The following is a 17,873-nucleotide window of genomic DNA, read 5'->3' as shown; positions in this document are numbered from 1 at the left end:
AGTACTGCATACAATTCTGGTCATCACATCTAAAAAAGGACATTGTAGAACTGGAAAAGGTGCAGAAGAGAGCAACCAAGTTGATCAGGGGCCTAGAGCACTATTCTTATGAGGCAAGGCTACAGCACCTGGGGCTTTTTAGTTTAGAAAAAAGATGACTGCGGGGAGACATGATTGAGGTCTATAAAATCATGCATGGTGTGGAGAAAATGGATAGAAATAAATTCTTCTCCCTCTCACATAACACTAGAACCAGGGGTCAGCCCATGAAACTGATTGCTGGGAAATCTGGCAACAAACGGAAGTACTTTTTCACACAATGCATAATCAACTTGTGGAATTCTCTGCCACAAGATGTAGTGACAGCCAACAACCTGGATGGCTTTAAGAGGGGTTTGGATAACTTCATGGAGGAGAGGTCTATCATCAGCTACTAGTTGGAGGGCTAAAGGCCACCTCCAGCCTCAGAGGAAGGATGCCTCTGAGTACCAGTTGCAGGGGAGTAACAGCAGGAGAGAGGGCATCCCCTCAACTCCTGCCTGTGGCTTCCAGCAGCATCTGGTGGGCTACTGTGCGAAACCGGATGCTGGACTAGGTGGGCCTTGGGCCTGATCCAGCAGGCCTGTTCTTATGTTCTATCTCACTATCATGTCTTTCCCCCATTCCTGTCGGTAATTTTAAAAGTTATCTTCTTCTTTTCCTCCCTGTTAACAGGCTGAAGAATGCAAGCTCTAGCTGAAACAGCCAGCAAGAAAAGTGCCCAGAGTCTGCGCTTAGTACTCATTTCTTACTGCCTGGGTGGGTCATTCCCATTTCAGTCAGCACAAGTTTGAATAAAGTTGAGGCACAGGGAAGCAATTGCCCAGGGGCTTCTGGGATGTTTGTGCCCTTTGCTGTCTCTCCCCTCTGACTTTCTGACTACTAGGATCAAGACAAGCTAATTTCAGGCTTTGGGTCTTTTTTAAAAAAGAACTTGTGTGGTCCATCAATATATTTTAATTTTACAAAGCAAAAGCCTATACACAAAATCTCTTGAGAGATGGGAAGAAATCAACTTTAAGGGAGCCTAAGTATGCACTTTCCCTTAAGCAAATAAAAAAGATCTTTTAAGGGGAAGGGGCCACAGCAGCTCTGTGACAGAACAGCTGCTTCACATGCAGAAGGTCCTAGTTTCATTTTCTGGTATCTCCAGGTAGAGCTGGGAAAGACTCCTTTCTGAAACCATGGACAGTGGCTGCCTCTCGGAGCAGACAATATAAAACAGATGGACCAGCCTAATTGGGTATAAGGCAGCTTTGTATGTTCTTAATCAGTCAAATCAAAGTCTACTTAATCCAGCTAGTACTAAAATTGTCATTTTGTGATCATTGCAGCACTGCTGCTTGCTGCAATTGTCATAAAATGCCAATTTTAGTACTAGCTAGTACATTAAAAAAATAAATAAGGAAAAAACAAAGCGGAGAAGGGGAAATAGATTAGCTACCTTTGAAATACCTGAAGGTCTGCCACACAGATGGAGTGAACTTGTTCTCTGTTGCTCCTGGCAGTAGGAGTGGAACAAATGGGTAAAATTACAAGGAAGTAGCTCCAGGTTAGATATGAGGAGGAATTTCCAGACTGTAAAAGCTGTTTGATAAAGGAGCAATCTGTCTCATGGAGTGGTGAGTTCTCCTTTGCTCAACTTTTTCAAACAGAGGCTGAACAGGCTGTCAGGGATGTAGTAAGTCTGCACGGCCTCTCTTCCAGCTGCAAGACTTAGTGATAGTTTTTAAAGAACTGGCTCCTCTGCTCCCAAGGAAGCTGTTGGGGAAAGGACGGTCAGAGAATCACACTTGTCAATAAATGTGAACACGTCTGAGGCCGCAGTCTTGACACACACATCCTATGAGCATGATTGCACAGCATGAGAGTAGAATGGCTCCCACAGAGGTCTGGGCAGTGGTGCACTTAAATCTGGACTTTCAGGCACAAGTCCAGACCCCCCACAGCCCTCCAGCCCATCCCTAGTGTGCCCCCAGCCTATCTGTGGAAGAGTGTAGAGAGTGCCTCAAAAAGTCCTCCTCGGCCCAAGCCACAGAGCTGACTGCTTCTTTCAGCCCCCTTCCCCCGTCTTGGCAGAGAACCTCTTCAGGCTGAAAGGCAGCAGCCAACAGTTTGCTGGGTGAGCTATGGGTCAGAAGCTGTGCCAGGTTCTTACCCTGCAGCCAGTCTGAACAACAACTCCTAAGCTCCCTTTTGGAGTCCCGAAGAGCTGGACTCCTGAAAGGCTGCTGCAGAACCTCCTTATATCTGTGGCTGTGACCTGCAAAATAGCGCTGAGTGGGGGCACATGTCCAGGGTGGGATGGTCACTGGACATGATGAAAGATTGACGCTAAGCCACAACCTTGAGCTTAGCTGGCCAGACAACCCTCTCTTCACTCTCATTTATCTAGTAATGTATCTTATTTATCTATTATTTATTTTTCTATGTAAACTGCTTTGAGAGCTTTTACTGATAACGGGGGCCTGTAACAAGGGAGGGCCGCCCGTAAGGCCATTAGGTACAGAGTCCGAAATGACCTAGCTGCACCCCTGGGTCTGGGACCTTCTCTTCCTCTGTTGCTAACCTGGCACTTCACGGGGCACACTGCTGCCATTCTGGGCACACCAGGCTGTGTTCACATTAAGCATCCAGAAGCTCATTCTTCCCCAGAGTCTGTATGCAGCTCTGCTTCTGACTCAGAAGCTTTCCTGCGCCAGACCTATATGAGCTACAGCAGGACCTGCACAGAAGAGATGGCTCCTTCCAACATACCCCTTTCAGCCAACAGTGTGGGGCTTCCTCCAAGCTGGTCCTTTAAAGGCTTGCATGGGAACTGTGTAGCTCCCTCAGCTGAGGCTGCAGAGCTTCTCTGGGCATGTCCCTTTTGAACTTGCCTGGGCACCTCATGACCCCACAAACACATCTTCAAATGGGGTGCTAAAAAGCCAGTAAAATCAAGTTCTGACTCAGCCCCAAACCATGTCCCAGTCAAATTTCCTTGAAGAAGACTTAAGAGAATACATTTGGCATAATTTACAGAGTTTGACTGTCATATTTGAAATCAAGAAGGAATTTTCTCCCCAGGTTATATTGGCTGCAGCACTGGGTGTTTTAGCCACCCCCTGGAGTTTGTGGTTTGGTTACTGGCTTGAATCATCTGAAGCTCTCTACACTGACTGCGGCCACCTTGTTGCTGTGTTCTGTTGCTTCCCCTCCTCTGTGGCACACAGGATAATCACAGTCATATGGGTTAATCACAGAGACTGATATATGCATAGATATCCTTCTTTGGGTATGTGAGGAGGCCCTATGATTTCTGGCCCAAGAATATGAGTGGATTTTTCCCCCAAAGCTAAGCTCACACGTATGCACAAACACACATCTGACCGATATATCCATGATAAACAATTTACATATGGCATATGCAAGGAACAATGAGTGATTTGTTTCTCATAGATGAGTGCAAACTCATCAAACTGCATATCAGAGTTCAGCATTAAATACAGAGGTTTATATTGGGGGTTTTTTGTTTGTTTTACTTGAAACAAAATTGTAAATCACTTAAGAATATGGCAATGCAGACTGATAGCTTTAGTCTGTGGTAGCATCATGTCTGTTCATCAAAAAAGCTTGGAAAGGGTCAAACTCTCTTTTCTTAGTTTATAGCTTATTTCATTCCAAAAAAGAGGGATGGAATCTTATTTTAAAATAAAATGGAAAAAGCAAAAGTAGAGATTTACATATCAGGCGGTATAAAATATGATAGATAGATAGATAGAGAGATAGATAGATATAGAGCCATTTTAAAATATAATTTGCCACTTGTGCTATTTGACTTAGATTCTCACAATGCTATTTGTATATTATCACAACATATATTGGTATGTTCTCATATAACAGGAGCACTGTTTGTGGATATGAACATAAGACAGGCCCTGCTGGATCAAAGTCCATCGAGTCAAGCATCCTGTTTCTCAGAGATCAGAGAAGCCCACAAGCAGGAGATAAAGCCCACAAGCAGCAACTGTTATTCAGAGGAAGTAGCACATAGACATCATGTCACTGATGGACTTGTCTTCCATGAATTTCTCTAATTCTCTTTTAAAGTCATCTAAGGCTAATGGCCATTACCAGGCATCTACAAATCCACTTGCCAGCTCGCCAGTGATGAGTAACCTAAGCCCTCTGGTGTGCAGGACACCCACAGATCAGTGAGCACCACACAGATCTCCTCCCCAGATGTCTCATTTCCACTGCCATTTTTGAGAAGGTAAGAAACAGCAAGAATGCTTTCTGAGCAGTAGGAGAGGGCTTCTCCTCCTTCTTGCCATCTCCATATCCTAGGGCAATTGACAGAAGACTCATTTATCTCCTAAGCCATCTGTCTGAGTGACAGAAAATAATCTGAAGGAAGAGAGGGGACTGCTGGCAACCACAATAATGACTGGCTGGTGAGCGAAGCCTAAATTTGTGGATCATTGGCCATCATCACAATGGGTGCAGCCATCATAAGGATTCCTACCTGGCTGAAATTCCTGCCATTTTAGGGCAACACCACAGACTGCAATTGCTGTGGGAAATGCTATTGTCACACTAACATTTTCAACAGCAAACAAATGAAATGTGGATCTGTGCATATGTGAAGTAATATGTGCATCTGTGAAACCTGATTTGAGCCACCAATGATTCCTGCAGCAGTTTTTATGCATGGCACTGCTCCTGTGCATTGCACTGTTCTTTTTTTGACACACAAGAAGAATCTGTGGAACGGGAGGGTAGTAGCTCCTTTGTGCAATAATTATTGCATGAATGCATCCAAAGAGTTGAATCAATTCAACCACCCATCCATAACATGCCTTTCCAGTGCACAATGTCAGTATTCCCATGGTATAAAATGTGTAAAGAAACTCTGTTAACCACCCCTCTCAAAAAACAAAGCACAAATCAAGATTATGTTATGTGGGCTAGGGACCCTTTAATAGACTGCCCTTTTGTAGACTTGTGGGGTAGACAATGTGGAATGGAGGGTGTCTTTCCCCATGCTTTCAAGACCTTTTTATTTTCATGTCGCTACTATGACGGTAGAACCAGAGGGTGGTGATTATTCTAGATTAGTGGAGTTCTGAAATACATTGACTTGCACATGCTTTTTACCAGCTGCGACTGATTTGGTATATCTGCCCATTCCTTGAGAAGAATTACCTGAAAACAGTGGTATACCAGCTGGTGGTATCCTCCAGGTTGGACTACTGCAAGCCACTCTCTATGTAGGCCTACCTTTGAAACTTCAGTTAGTTCAAAATGCAGCAGCCAGATTGGGCTATCCCAGAGAGATACTCTGGGGCATCCTGGAGAGACCAAATTATGCATTTTCTTAAACAGTTGCACTGGCTGATATGTTTCCGGGCAAAGTACAATGTGCTGGTTATTACCTTTAAAGCCCTGAATAGCTTAGGTCCAGGTTATCTGAGAAAGCACCTTTCTCTACAAATTTCCCACTACTCATTAAGATAATCAGGAGGGGTCCATATTCGGGTACCACCAGTTCGTCTGGTAGCGACCTGGAATCTGATTTGTCACCCCTAGGTTGTGGAATGCACTCCCTGTGGATATGAGAGGATTATCTTCCTGCGAGGTCTTCAGGAGAGCCTTACCCATCTTTTTAGCCTGGCTTTTAATTATGTCTAGTTTTTAATTTCAATTTCAGTTTGGTTTAAATGGTTTTTTAAAATTTTAATTGTTTCATTATGTGTTTTTGATTTTAATGTAAACCACCCCGTGCCACTTTAGGAAGGGCAGTATAAAAATTGATTAAATAATAAAACAAATCAACAACAACAACAACAATATGCAAGACTTCATACATTTATAAGCACTTCTGAGTCCTAGGCCTAGATTATTTGTACCATTTTTATACAGGACACTGAAAAGGATCTTTCAGCTACTCCTGTGCTCTTTGTGTCACATGTGAACACTGATAATCAAACAAACAAACAAATAAAATAATGTGTAGAAGAAAAACTGAATTACCATCCTAGGCAATTGCCAGACTCCCAGGGGGACGAGGTGGACTCCTAGCCGTTCTTGAACTCCAGAATGACTAGAGCAAACACCCCAAAAAGGTCAGCCTCCGGAACAGCCAGGGGAGGAGTTTAGCTTGTCACCTGAGTCCTCCTCCTGGCTTGCTGCATTCAGCCAGTTCCATCTCCGCTTCCATACTCAGAAGCAGGGCCTCATCATCAGCGGCCTTGTCTTTAAATACCCTAGTGCAGAGCTGACAGGGCTCAAAGCCTACTTCCAGCCCCGCCCCTTCCTGACCTTGCTTCCTGTTTCCTGCCACACCCAACCTAGCTGTCTCCCTGGAACTGTTTCCTGCAGCTCTCCCTGCCTTGCCCTCCCAACCCCACTGGGATCCAACCAGCCTGTAGGGATGTGCATGAACTGGTCCGGAGGCCATTGTAGGGGCCTCCGAACCAGTTAGAACATTATTTATTTATTTGATTGATTGATTGATTGATTGATTGATTTCTATACCACCCTTCCAAAAATGGCTCAGGGCGGTTAACACAGAGAAATAATACATAAATAAGATGGATCCCCATCCCCAAAGGGCTCTAGGCACCAGCAACAGTCACTGGAGGTACTGTGCTGGGGGTGGAAAGGGCCAGTTACTCTCCCCCTGCTAAATAAAGAGAATCACCACATTAAAAGGTACCTCTTTGCCAAGTTAGCAGGGGTGCAGTTTGGAAGTTTGGCGCCAAACATGGTGCAATTTGGCGGTTCGGCACCAGGGGGGGTTCTTTAAGGGTGGGGGTGCACTTACCCTTCCCGCTGCTTGTCCCCTGCCAGCACTCCTTTTTAAAAGCAGTTTTTGAGGCAGCAGTGTACCTCCCTGCTGCCCCTGTCCCCGTTTTTGGCCGGAAGTGGCTGGAGGTACCGTGCACACGTCACACGTGCATGTCAGGTGGGCGGGAACATGTTGCACACGCGCTGACACACATCACGTGGGCAGGCGCGATGTGTGCAATGTGTGCATGTGCGCACTGTACTTCCGGCCACTTCCAACCAAAAACAGCAAGGGCGGCAGGGAGGTACGCTGCCGCCCCCAAAACTGCTTTAAAAAAGGAGCGCCGGTGGGGGAAAAGCAGTGGGAAAAGCCCTTCTCATCCCCACTGCCCCCTAAAGGGAACAAAAGCCTCAGAGGAGGGATGCCACACCCTTCTCCAGCCTCCACAGGGCCACCCAAGCAACCAGGTAACATGGCATCCTGACAGCAATGCAGATTTTACACTTGATGCACATCAGTTTAAGCATAAATTAATTTTAAGTCTCATATGTTTAAATCTCATATGTGAAAATACTCTTTTAGTTTAATGGTGGGACAGTGTACAGTTTTATTCAAGCTATCATTGTGTACTACTTCTAGACAAAGGGATGCTCTGTCTGATCTACCGGCAAGGGGAACATAATAAGGTTGCTAAAAGGTCCAGGCTTAATTAAGGGCTTTGCAGATAATATTAGCCACATTCAACTGAGTTTCTCCTGCAGAAGCACATTGTGACTATGCAGTGACATTTCCTTCCCTTACAGGTAGGATAGGCACAATCCTGAGATACAACCAGATTAGAAACTGTGCATCTGCACACAAATCTACTTTGTCATGATCAGAGAGTTAACTCCAAATGTAGGTTTTTTTCCTGTACAGTACAATATACTTTTCCTGTGTTATCTTTAGTGCGTGAGAGAAAAGGTTCACAACATGCATTTAGATTTGTCATCCTCATGAGACTGCATGGCTGCTTTTTCATTTGGGGAGCAATCTCACATGGAGTCACCCCCATAGTTCACACAGCTCAGTACTTCTACATCTGAATGGCAGGAGGCTTTGAACCCAGCACTACCAAGTTCCGGCAGAGGTCTTTCCCAGCCTTGCCGAATAAACCCATATTATTAAAGGAATAAAATCCGGATCTTCTAGCATGCATAACATGATTCCCTATTGAGCTCTGGGCTATGGTCTCTTAGGAGCAATTCAGCTATGATGGAATCTACACATTTGCTGCCACCATGGTCTCCATGTGGCGCCACAACATCTGAATCAGTCCTCGAAGCAGAATGAAACGTAATAAGCAAATGGAGGTTGAAATACCCCCAAATGACAGAAGCTTGCTACCTGGGCAGAAAGGCACCTTTTAAAGTGGTATATTTCTTATAATTAGCAGGGGGAGCACAACTGTTCCTATTCAGTCTGGCCAGAGGTGCTCTTATCCCTGGACTTTGGGGCCGAAGTCCAGGGGCCTCCACTCCCCCTGGGGGCTCCCAAATCATCTTTAGTCTGTCCTGGGTGGTGTGGTTTGTGCCCTCAAGAATCTACGTGTTAAAAAATGATGCTTAACTTGTAGTGGGAGCAGGGAGCCTCCAAAGACCTTTAGGTCCCGGCTCCAAAACTACGTAGGTGCACCTCTGAGTCTAGCATAGTGCCCCTCCATCCAGTGGCTATTGTTGACACTGTATCTCCTTTGTGTTTCCTTCGAGACTGCAACTCTGTTTTGGACAGTAAACCATTTTCTTATTCCTTATGTTATGTAAACCACTTTAAGAATTTTTTTGTTGGGGAAAAAAAAACAGAATAGTAGAGCTGGAAGAGGCCTTGGAGTTATTTTAGTCTCACCTCCTGTTCTGTGCAGGAAACTGCTACATCATCCCTGGACAACTGCTGTTTGAAAGCCTCCAGCAAAGCAGAGCCCACTGCACAAGGCAAGTTGTTCCACTTTCTTCTATTGTTAGGAGATCCTTCCTAATGTCCAGCCAAAATTTGCTTCTGTTGTAATTTCAATCCATGGATTCTGGTCCTGCCCTCGGGAGCAACAGAGAACAAATCTGCTCCTTCTATGTGACAGCCCTTCAGATATTTGAAGATATCCCCTATTATATTCCCCCTACCTCTTAGTCTTTTCTTCTCCAGGCTAAATACATTCAGCTTTTCCAACTGTTCATAAATGTTTGTATTAGTAAATGTTTGTAGTAACTGTTCTTCATAGTAGGGGTGTCTGCATCGGCTCAGTTCAAGCTGGGCTTGACATCAAACCAGCTTCACTTGCCAAGTTTGGGGTGGAACTGGACCAGCCTCAGCCAGTCCAAGTTCAAAGCGAACCATGCCCAGTTTGACCTGAGCTGGTTTGGAGCGCTACTTATAAAGGTTCAGTTCGGAGCTTTACAGTAAAGGGGCAGGGGGGCTTCCCTACGGGTAGTGCAGGTGGGAGCAGAGTCATTTAGGACTTACAAGCCCCATTGGTGGTGGTGGAGGCAGCTGCAGGGGGCTGGTGGGGGCAGTGGCAGATCCCCCCCACCCCTGATGGCTTCCCCCAGAGTAACCAGGACTGGTGGTGGCCCAGTTGTTGGCCTCTGTGCATGCATGGAGACTATTTTAGTGACCTCCATGCATGCACAGAGGCCATTTGCATGACCATCACCATATGGTCATGCAAATGGCCTCTGTGCATGCATGGAGGTCACTAAAACAGCCTCCACACATGCACAGAGGCCAGAACCAGGCCCCGCCAGTCCTGGCTACTCTGGGGGAGGCCAACAGAGGTGGGGGTTAGCTGCCCCTGCCACCACCCACGAGGCCACTGCCACCAATGGGGTTTGTAAGTACTAAATTACTCTCCTCCACCCGCTCTATCCTAAGAGAAGCTCCCCTGCCCCTTTACTGGTAAAGGGAAATCCTCACAGGATACCCCTTTACCAGTAGAGCTCTGAACCAGTTCAAACACGTTTGGTGGTTGAACTGGACTGGGTCTGGTTCAAAAACCAAAACCATTGTGGGCCAGGTTGGTTAAAATCCAGTTCAGATTTGAGCTGAATCGGCAAAGCCAGTTTTGCCTTCGTTTCCAGAACCCTCACTGTCATTGTTGCCCTCCTCTGAACTTGCAATGCTACTTATATTGGAAACTATGTACAGGCATACTGTTTAGAGCAGTTGCACAATTGTGCTCTTGTGTAACACTGCCAGGGCTGTCTTCCACATGCACAGCAGCACCAATCAGGAACACTGCCAGTGCCTTATGCATTAGGTATTATAATTCATGTTTTGAGTGTGGTCTGAACAGTGCAGAATAGAGTGGAATGATTACATATGGTGATCTGGATACAATGCCTTTGTTAATGCAACCTAGGATTGCATTAGACTTTTTAGCAGCTGCATCACACTGCTGTCTCATGTTCATTTTAAGACACCAAGCTTCCTTTCACATGTACTGCTGCCAAACCATGTCTCCTCCATCCTGCATTTGCATTTGATTTTTCTTACTCAAATATAAGCCTTTACCTTTGTCTCTGTTGAATTCATCTTGTTGGGTTTGGTCCAATAATCAAGTCTGTACAAGCTGAATTGATTCTGTCTTCAGGGGTTCCTAACCTGTGATACTGCAGAAGTTGTTGAACTACAGTTCCCATCACCCCATCTACAATTTATTGTGGCTGGGGATGATGGGAGTTGTAGTTTAGCATCATCTGGAGTACCACAGGTTGGGAATCCCTGTTCTAAGGTGTTAGTTATCCCTCATCCCCAGCTTCATGTCATCTACAAATCTGATAAGCATCCCCTCTACTCCCTCCTCCAAGTCATTTATGGACATGTTGGACAGCATATGGCCCAGGACAGAGCCCTGTGGCACTCCACTCGATCCCTCCCTCCAGGATGACACAGGGCCATTAATGAGTACTCACTGGATATGGTTATTCCTTGATCTTCTTCCTATTTCAGACATATCTGTAAACTCCCTTCTTGTTCTTTGCATCCCTCACAAGCCTCAGCTCATTCTGAGCTTTCACATTGTTAATACTATACGTACAGGTGTGGGCCTCTCTTTTGTACTCTTCTGGTCATATGCCCCTCCTTCCATTTCTAATATGTGTCCTTTCTTGCTTCTCAGCTGTTCAGAGAGTAGCCTGTGCATCCATACTGATTTCTTGAGATGTCTCCCATTTTTCTTTTTCATGGAAATTGTTTGCTATTGTGCCTTCAATATCTCACTTTTAAGAATCTCCCATTCCTCTTCAATTCTTTTTTTCCTTTAGGATTTCTAGCCACAGGATCTTCTTATTCTTTCTCCGAGTTCATAAAAATTAGCTTTTCTGAAATGCAGGCTATATGTTTAGCTTCCTGCAGTTTTCCCTCCTCTTGATATATAAATTACAAGATGGCATGGTTACCCCCCACATTCACCTCATCAACCAATGCCTCCTTGCTGGTAAGTACTAAGACCAGGATAAACAACCCACTCATTCCTTCTTCCATCTTCTGAAAGATGAAGTGGTCAGCAAGGGAGGTCAAGAATGTATTGGATCTCCCACTCTTAGCAGAGTTAGACTTTCAGCAGATGTCAGGATAGTCAAACTCCCCTATTACTATTAATGCTTGCCTCTTTGAAAATTTGGTAATCTGTCTAAGGAAAGAATCATCCATTTTTTCCACTTGGCCAGGTGGTCTACAGTGAATTCCCACAATGGTATCACTTTTATTCATATCACCTTTTATTTTAGCCAGACACATTTAGCTGGGCTGCCTTCCATGTATGTGTACATGTTCTTTATATACAATACAGTTCTTCCTCACATTATGTTGGGTCTATTCCTTTTGAACAAGTTATACCCTTCAAATACCATATTCTAATCATGAGTCTCATCCCACCAAATTTCAGTGATACTTATCAGATAATTTCCCCCTCCCCATGTTAGGGTTTCAAGTTCATTATTTGTGTTTCCCATACTCTGTCCTTTAGTGTATAGATACCAGAGACCATGTTTATCACTGTCCTCTAGCTTCTGTGCTGTAGTGACTTGCAGAGCTCCTCCCCCATTTGGTTTTCACTTTTGACACATGTCCCTAGTACTTTGTTCTATACTTGGTTCTGGGCATTCATCTTCCTCCCCTATTGGATCCAGTTAAAATTCTTTTTGATGAAGCTCCTGCCATGCATGTTCTTCCCAGCCTTCAACAGTTCCAGGAGCCTTTCATGTAGTTCATATAGCCACAGTTCCAGACCTTTCTTGATTACACAATCTTCACAGCCAGCTGTTTGCTTCCAGAATCCTGCACACTTTTTTTGCACCTTGACCTTCCACAGGTAGGATTGATGAAAACATTATTTGTGCCCCTAACTCCTCACAGTCCATTTCAGATTTCTTCTGACAGGGTCATTGGTTCCCACATGGATCTGTAGGAAAGGGTAGCAGTTGCGGGGGGGGGGCAGATTTGATGAATCTCAGGAACCTCTCCACCACATTCCTGATGCTTGCACTGGGAAGACAGCATATCTCCCTTGATGATCTGTCAGTTCTACACACTGGTGTCTCCTTCCCTTTCAGTATAAAGGCACCCATACCACCATACATTTCCTCCTTCTTGGGGCAGTACTTGGGTTCTGCATGTCTTCCCCATTCTCTTGTGCTGCCCGGGAAAGCAATCCTGGTTCAGGTGGCAGTGCATCACCCTCCACAGGATCTCTCTAGGGAGAGGAGATCTGGTACTGTGGTAGCAAGCATGACTTGTCCCCATAGCTAAGCAGTGTCTGCCTTGGTTGCATATGAATGGGAGACTTGATGTGTGAGCACTGCAAGATATTCCCCTCAGGGGATGAAGCTGCGCTGGGAAGAGCAGAAGGTTCCAAGTTCCCTCCCTAGCATCATCTCCAAGATAGGGCTGAGAGAGATTCCTGCCTGCAACCTGGGAGAAGCCACTGCCAGTCTGTGAAGACAATACTGAGCTAGATAGACCAATGGTCTGACTTAGTCTATGGCAGTTTCCTATGTTCCTATGTTCCACAAGTAGAGCCTTTTACTGGTTGTTCAGCACCAATGGCACCAAATGTCTCCTGAATGTCCTGCCCCTGCATGTCCATGTGCTCATCTTCCAGTTGGATTACTTCATCCTCTGTGGAAACCTCCATCTTCCTTGGTTATTCCTAGATAGGCTCTTCTGTCCTGTTCAGGTATGCTTGATACATTTCAGTGGTGTGCCTCAAGACATTACACTTTCTCTTCCACCAGGGCTACTAGCTTGCACTTGAAGCAGATGTAGTTCAAGTTCTCTTCAGGCAGGAAAATGAGTACATTTGCTGTAGGTTACGACAACAGTTCACTTATTCCTTGGAGCACCTAAGTGCTTGATCTTTCTCCCCCACACAACAACCTGCTAAACTACCATACAAAACTCCCTTCTTCCTGTTAGCAAGCCTGTTTGCAGGCTGTGGTTGCAAGCTCTCTGACCTGTGTCTGGCCTGAAATTGAGCAACACCCAGCTAAGGAATGTAGTTCTGCCCTCAAAGCTGCTCAGTAGCTGAAACTGAAAGTCAGACAGCCAGAAACAGCACAATCACACACAAAAGCCTTACACTAGATGGAAATATATACAGCATTTGCCTGTGTATACTTTTTGAATATCTGTAGAAAATCTTAGAATGTAGTCAGGTACGATGTGCCTGAAAATTACTATAAAGAACAACAGGTGATGATATTGAATATTTTATTTTTTGCAGATGCCTGTGTCACTATATTTATATATTAAAACATAGGCCTAACCAAGCTTCAACATAAAAATTATGGCAACATTTGCTCGTTGAGTAATCAAGAGTGCATGCAGTCTTCCAAACACCAATTCAGTACAACACTCAGTATTGCTTCTTTACAACATTTATTTAGGCAGAATCAGCACTCCCTGGGCACAATAATATGAAAGGGACATCGCAAAATAAAATAACAGGAAGAGTGCTTAGGCACATCTTGCTTTCATTTCTATTTGCCATGTGCAGAAGAACTGGATTGTGCTCTTTGTAAATAAATATTACTGCTGTAGGTTTCTTTCCCTCCCACTTCTCCGTGTTTCCTTATTTAAGCATTTCTGCCCTGTTGATGACTGGGCAGACAATGATGTGAGCCTAGCAGGGCATTTGAAGCCCTCACCCTACATTATAGTCAAACTTTAAAATGACCGATGAAGTCATAAAGCAGCTGTGATGCACTCAGAGAGAAAGAGGTGAAAATAGAGAACTGAAGCAGCATAAAAGTTATTTCCAGACAAATTAAGGAGGCCATTCCTCACCCCAACACTCTTTTGTATGGACACACAAAATAAATTTGGACACTATTTTGTATGGACACCATTTGGGTCTAGATCCTGCTTGTTGTAAAATTGGCAGAGCAACACTGGCTTCAGTAGAACTGAACAGATTTACATCTGGTGGCGATCTGACCCACAATTTACACATGCTAATCCAGGATTCTATAAACAACTTGCTGTCCAAGAGCACACAAGGCATTTTTGGCCAGATTGTCCAAAACTCATGGGTGGATCTGCTAGTTTCTGACCCTTCTAACCTCTATGCGACCCCCATCCTGACTGTTGAATAGTTCCAGGATATAGACAGTATCCACCTGTAGTCATTTCTTCAATATTTCCCCTGAAATTATGTGTGTGTGTGGGGGGGGGGATTTAAGGACAGTCATTTCCATTCAAACCACTTTAGTTGGCCCTAATATATAATTTACTATCACTTTAAAGCTCTTTCCCCCTCAGTAAGAAGTAAAAATAGGCTTTACTTAAAAACAACAACAACCAGGTAATCTTTGGCATAACATTAAATTTAAAAAACTAATCTGTGCATTTTTATATATATATATAATAAATTTGGAGTAGAAGAACCAGAAATTTTTAGAGCATTCTGTTCTTTAAGGGGCCTGTGTAAGAGGAGCAGGCATGAAATGGGGCCAGGTTTTGTGTCTTGTTGCTATATAAATTATTTGTGGCTTCCAAATTCTGTCAGACTAAGCCTCCTCTTAGGAACATAGGAAGCTGCCATATACTGAGTCAGACCACTGGTCTATCTAGCTCAGTATTGTCTTCACAGACTGGCAGCGGCTTATCCCAGGTTGCAGGCAGGAGTCTCTCTCAGCCCTATCTTGGAGATGCTGCCAGGGAGGGAACTTGGAACCTTCTGCTTTTCCCGGAGCAGCTCCATCCCCTGAGGGGAATATCTTCCAGTGCTCACAGTTCTCTTTTTAAGAAACAAATGATTTGAGCCTTCTCAGTTGTGGCAAATCAAAATATGGATGATCCCCGTGACAGCTTTCACACTTGTTCCAGTCAGAGGACCAGCTGAACAAGTGGGGAAAGATGAGAGTGAGCATGATAGACGAAAAATGTCTAACAGACTGTTCCCAAGAGTGCAGAAGAACCTGGTGCAGTATCAGTGTCTTGTTGAACCCCAACACGATTATTAAGTGCAATATAGGCTGTGTCTTATATTGGTTTTTAATAGTGATGTGCATATATACACTGGAAATTTATACTTTGGTACATATTTTCAAAGATGTTTGAAACAGGTAGCTCCTTGGTTGGCTGTGATATCTTGCAGCATATACGTCCAATGGGAAACCCATGTTTTTGAGCCCTATCATTTGGAATGTCCTATGGAAATCATTTGTACATGGAAATCTATCTATCTATCTATCTATTCATTCAGTCATTCATTCAATTTCTCTATCGCCCTTTCAAAATGGTTCAGGAGGAAACCTGTGTCAATCAAAATGTGCTGTGGTCCCAGCTCACGTATATCAGCTGTAAATGCACTGGAAAACTTATGTGCATGTTTTGAATATAGGACTAAATAGATCGAAGACACTTAATAGGTTCACTAGAAATATGTTTTAATTATTCTCACTGTTTTTAATGGGGGGGTTAGCATTTAAATATTAATTGCAAAGTTATGTTTTATGTGTTGTCCACATGTATATATTTATATGTGAATAGTAAAAACAAACCAGTACAGAAGATTTTATCCAAGACCGTTGAAAATTATGACCTACAGATGGGTTTTATATTAATTAATGTCAGAGAAGTGCCTTCCACAAAAGAATTTCGAAATCTGTGAAGATGCTTTGAGGAAGCAAATGCATAAAGATGCCCCATCTAGAACTTCTAGTGGGTTGCAAGATTATTAGCTCCAGACAGATGTCCTGTACACTGTACCTGAAGTTTCAGTCTTATTCTTTACCTTTATACCATTAGGCAGGCAGGCAAATGGTTCAGTTTGTCATACTGGCTAATTGAGAGAAGGTGAGTAAGAATATTCTGTCCTGAAATATCAAGATTCTCTCTCTCTTTTATCTGAGGGAAGAAACTTTAGCTTCTCCAAATCTTTGATGGTTGTTAAAAGATTCAGAAATTACTGGTCCCAATGATTTTCTGCATACATCCGGGCGATTCACAAGACCATGCATGTGGGTGGGTGGGTGGATGGGGGATGCAGGGCTCAACCTACCTTCCCCCAGACAATTGTGTTTCGCCCCTGGGGTGTGCAAGCCACACACCCACATAACCCGTGCTGCCAGGAGCAGTGTGGAGGACTATCTGCGCTGCTCCCAGCAGCCTGGAGCAACAGGGGCCGGGACTTCTTTCCCCAGCCTCTGCATATCCCACAAGGCGCTGGACAATGATCACAGTGCCTTGTGGGATTCCCCCATCAGATGGGAGCTCTAGGCGACTCTCTCTGTGTCTCCTCGGTTCCGTGGAGCTGAGGAGACACACAAGCCCGGCAGCTGGCTTAAGGGAGTGCTTGCTCCCTTAACCTCTGTTAGGAGCCAGGCTCAGGAACAGGGTTAGGCTGGGTGGGAGCGCCGGGATCTATGCAGGTAGTGATGTGCACAGACCGCGGAGACATGGTCTGATGCCAGGGAGGTGTTGCTTTAAGGGCAGGGTGTGTGTGTACTTATCCCTTCTGCTGCTTTCCCCCCTCCAGCGCTCCAGTTTTCGGCAAAAAATTTGAGGCAGCAGCGTTCCTCCCTGCTGCCCCTGCCCCCTTGTTGTTGGCCAAATCCAGAAGTAACATGGGTGCATGTGCCCGCTGCTGCCATGTGTGCCATTGACATGCACACACACTGCGCACATCACAGTGACATGCGTGAGACGCACGGCGGCAGGTGCATCTGCTCGTGTTACTTCCAGCTTTGGCCAACAACAAGGGGGCAGGGGTGGCAGGGAGGAACGCTGCTGCCCCAAAGATTTTGCTGAAAACTGGAGCACTGGAGGGGGGAAAGAGGCAGGAGGGGTAAGTACAACCCTCCACCCTTAAAGCAACACCCCACCCACCCCCGCCGGCGGTTCGTCAGACCACCAGACAAGTGAACCAGTTCGCAGGTCTCCAACATGGCCAGCGAACCGGTTCGTGCACATCCCTGCATGGGGTTCCTGGCATTCCTGGGCTAGGCTGCTCTTTATTTTCTAATTGGAGGCCTTTTCAGTCCACCAGCATCACAATTGTTATCAACTACAGGTAAATTTCTTAAAATTGTGGGAGAGTATATAACTTCATTGTAAGATAAAAACTTTGCACTAGAATGAAATGGGTGGTTGGAACTAAACTAAGAGAAATATAATTAAGGATTATAATCATGGAAACGTACGTATCGGAAAATCTCACCAAGCTCAGTGAAACTAGCTGATGTCAACTTCAGGGATATTTCGAGCAACAGTGGTGCTCAGGCTTGCAGCCAAAGTGCTAGAGATCGCCTCATTCTCTCTCTCCATCATTGCAGCTAAGAAGCACAGGAACACTTGTCCTCGCACCTCCCACAGACCTTTGGCCCTTCTTCCACCAGAATCAGGCTGCTGGCCGGGCGAAAAAGCTTCACAAATGCAGTCTTTAAGGCAGGGAGAGTCACTCCAGCTGTGCTGCCAATGTGGTGCAGGCCGATTTCGGCTCCAAACAGGGCTGTGTGGCCCCGTTTGGGACTGAAATAATACCCCCCGCATCTGACCTCAGACGCGGGGTGTGTGTCTGGGGCCCCTG

At 45.0% G+C, this 17,873-nt stretch overlaps 1 protein-coding gene across 3 annotated transcripts in view; it reads right to left on the bottom strand.

Annotated features, from left to right (window-relative positions):
* Positions 1-17,873, bottom strand: part of NDP (norrin cystine knot growth factor NDP) — a 50,438-nt gene that overhangs the window by 14,219 nt on the left and 18,346 nt on the right. The window contains exon 2 of one of the 3 annotated variants that reach the window (XM_053308715.1): positions 1,484-1,800. The exons of 1 other annotated variant lie outside the window; for it this stretch is intronic. The gene's annotated coding sequence lies outside the window, so the exon portion shown is untranslated. Of the gene's footprint in view, positions 1-1,483; positions 1,801-6,054; positions 6,298-17,873 lie in introns of those variants that run through there. One more of the 3 variants, XM_053308714.1, reaches the window with a different exon arrangement.

This window comes from Hemicordylus capensis, chromosome 3, assembly GCF_027244095.1.
Source record: "Hemicordylus capensis ecotype Gifberg chromosome 3, rHemCap1.1.pri, whole genome shotgun sequence".
Classification (NCBI taxonomy): domain Eukaryota; kingdom Metazoa; phylum Chordata; class Lepidosauria; order Squamata; family Cordylidae; genus Hemicordylus; species Hemicordylus capensis.
This window is presented reverse-complemented; position numbering and strand designations above follow the sequence as displayed.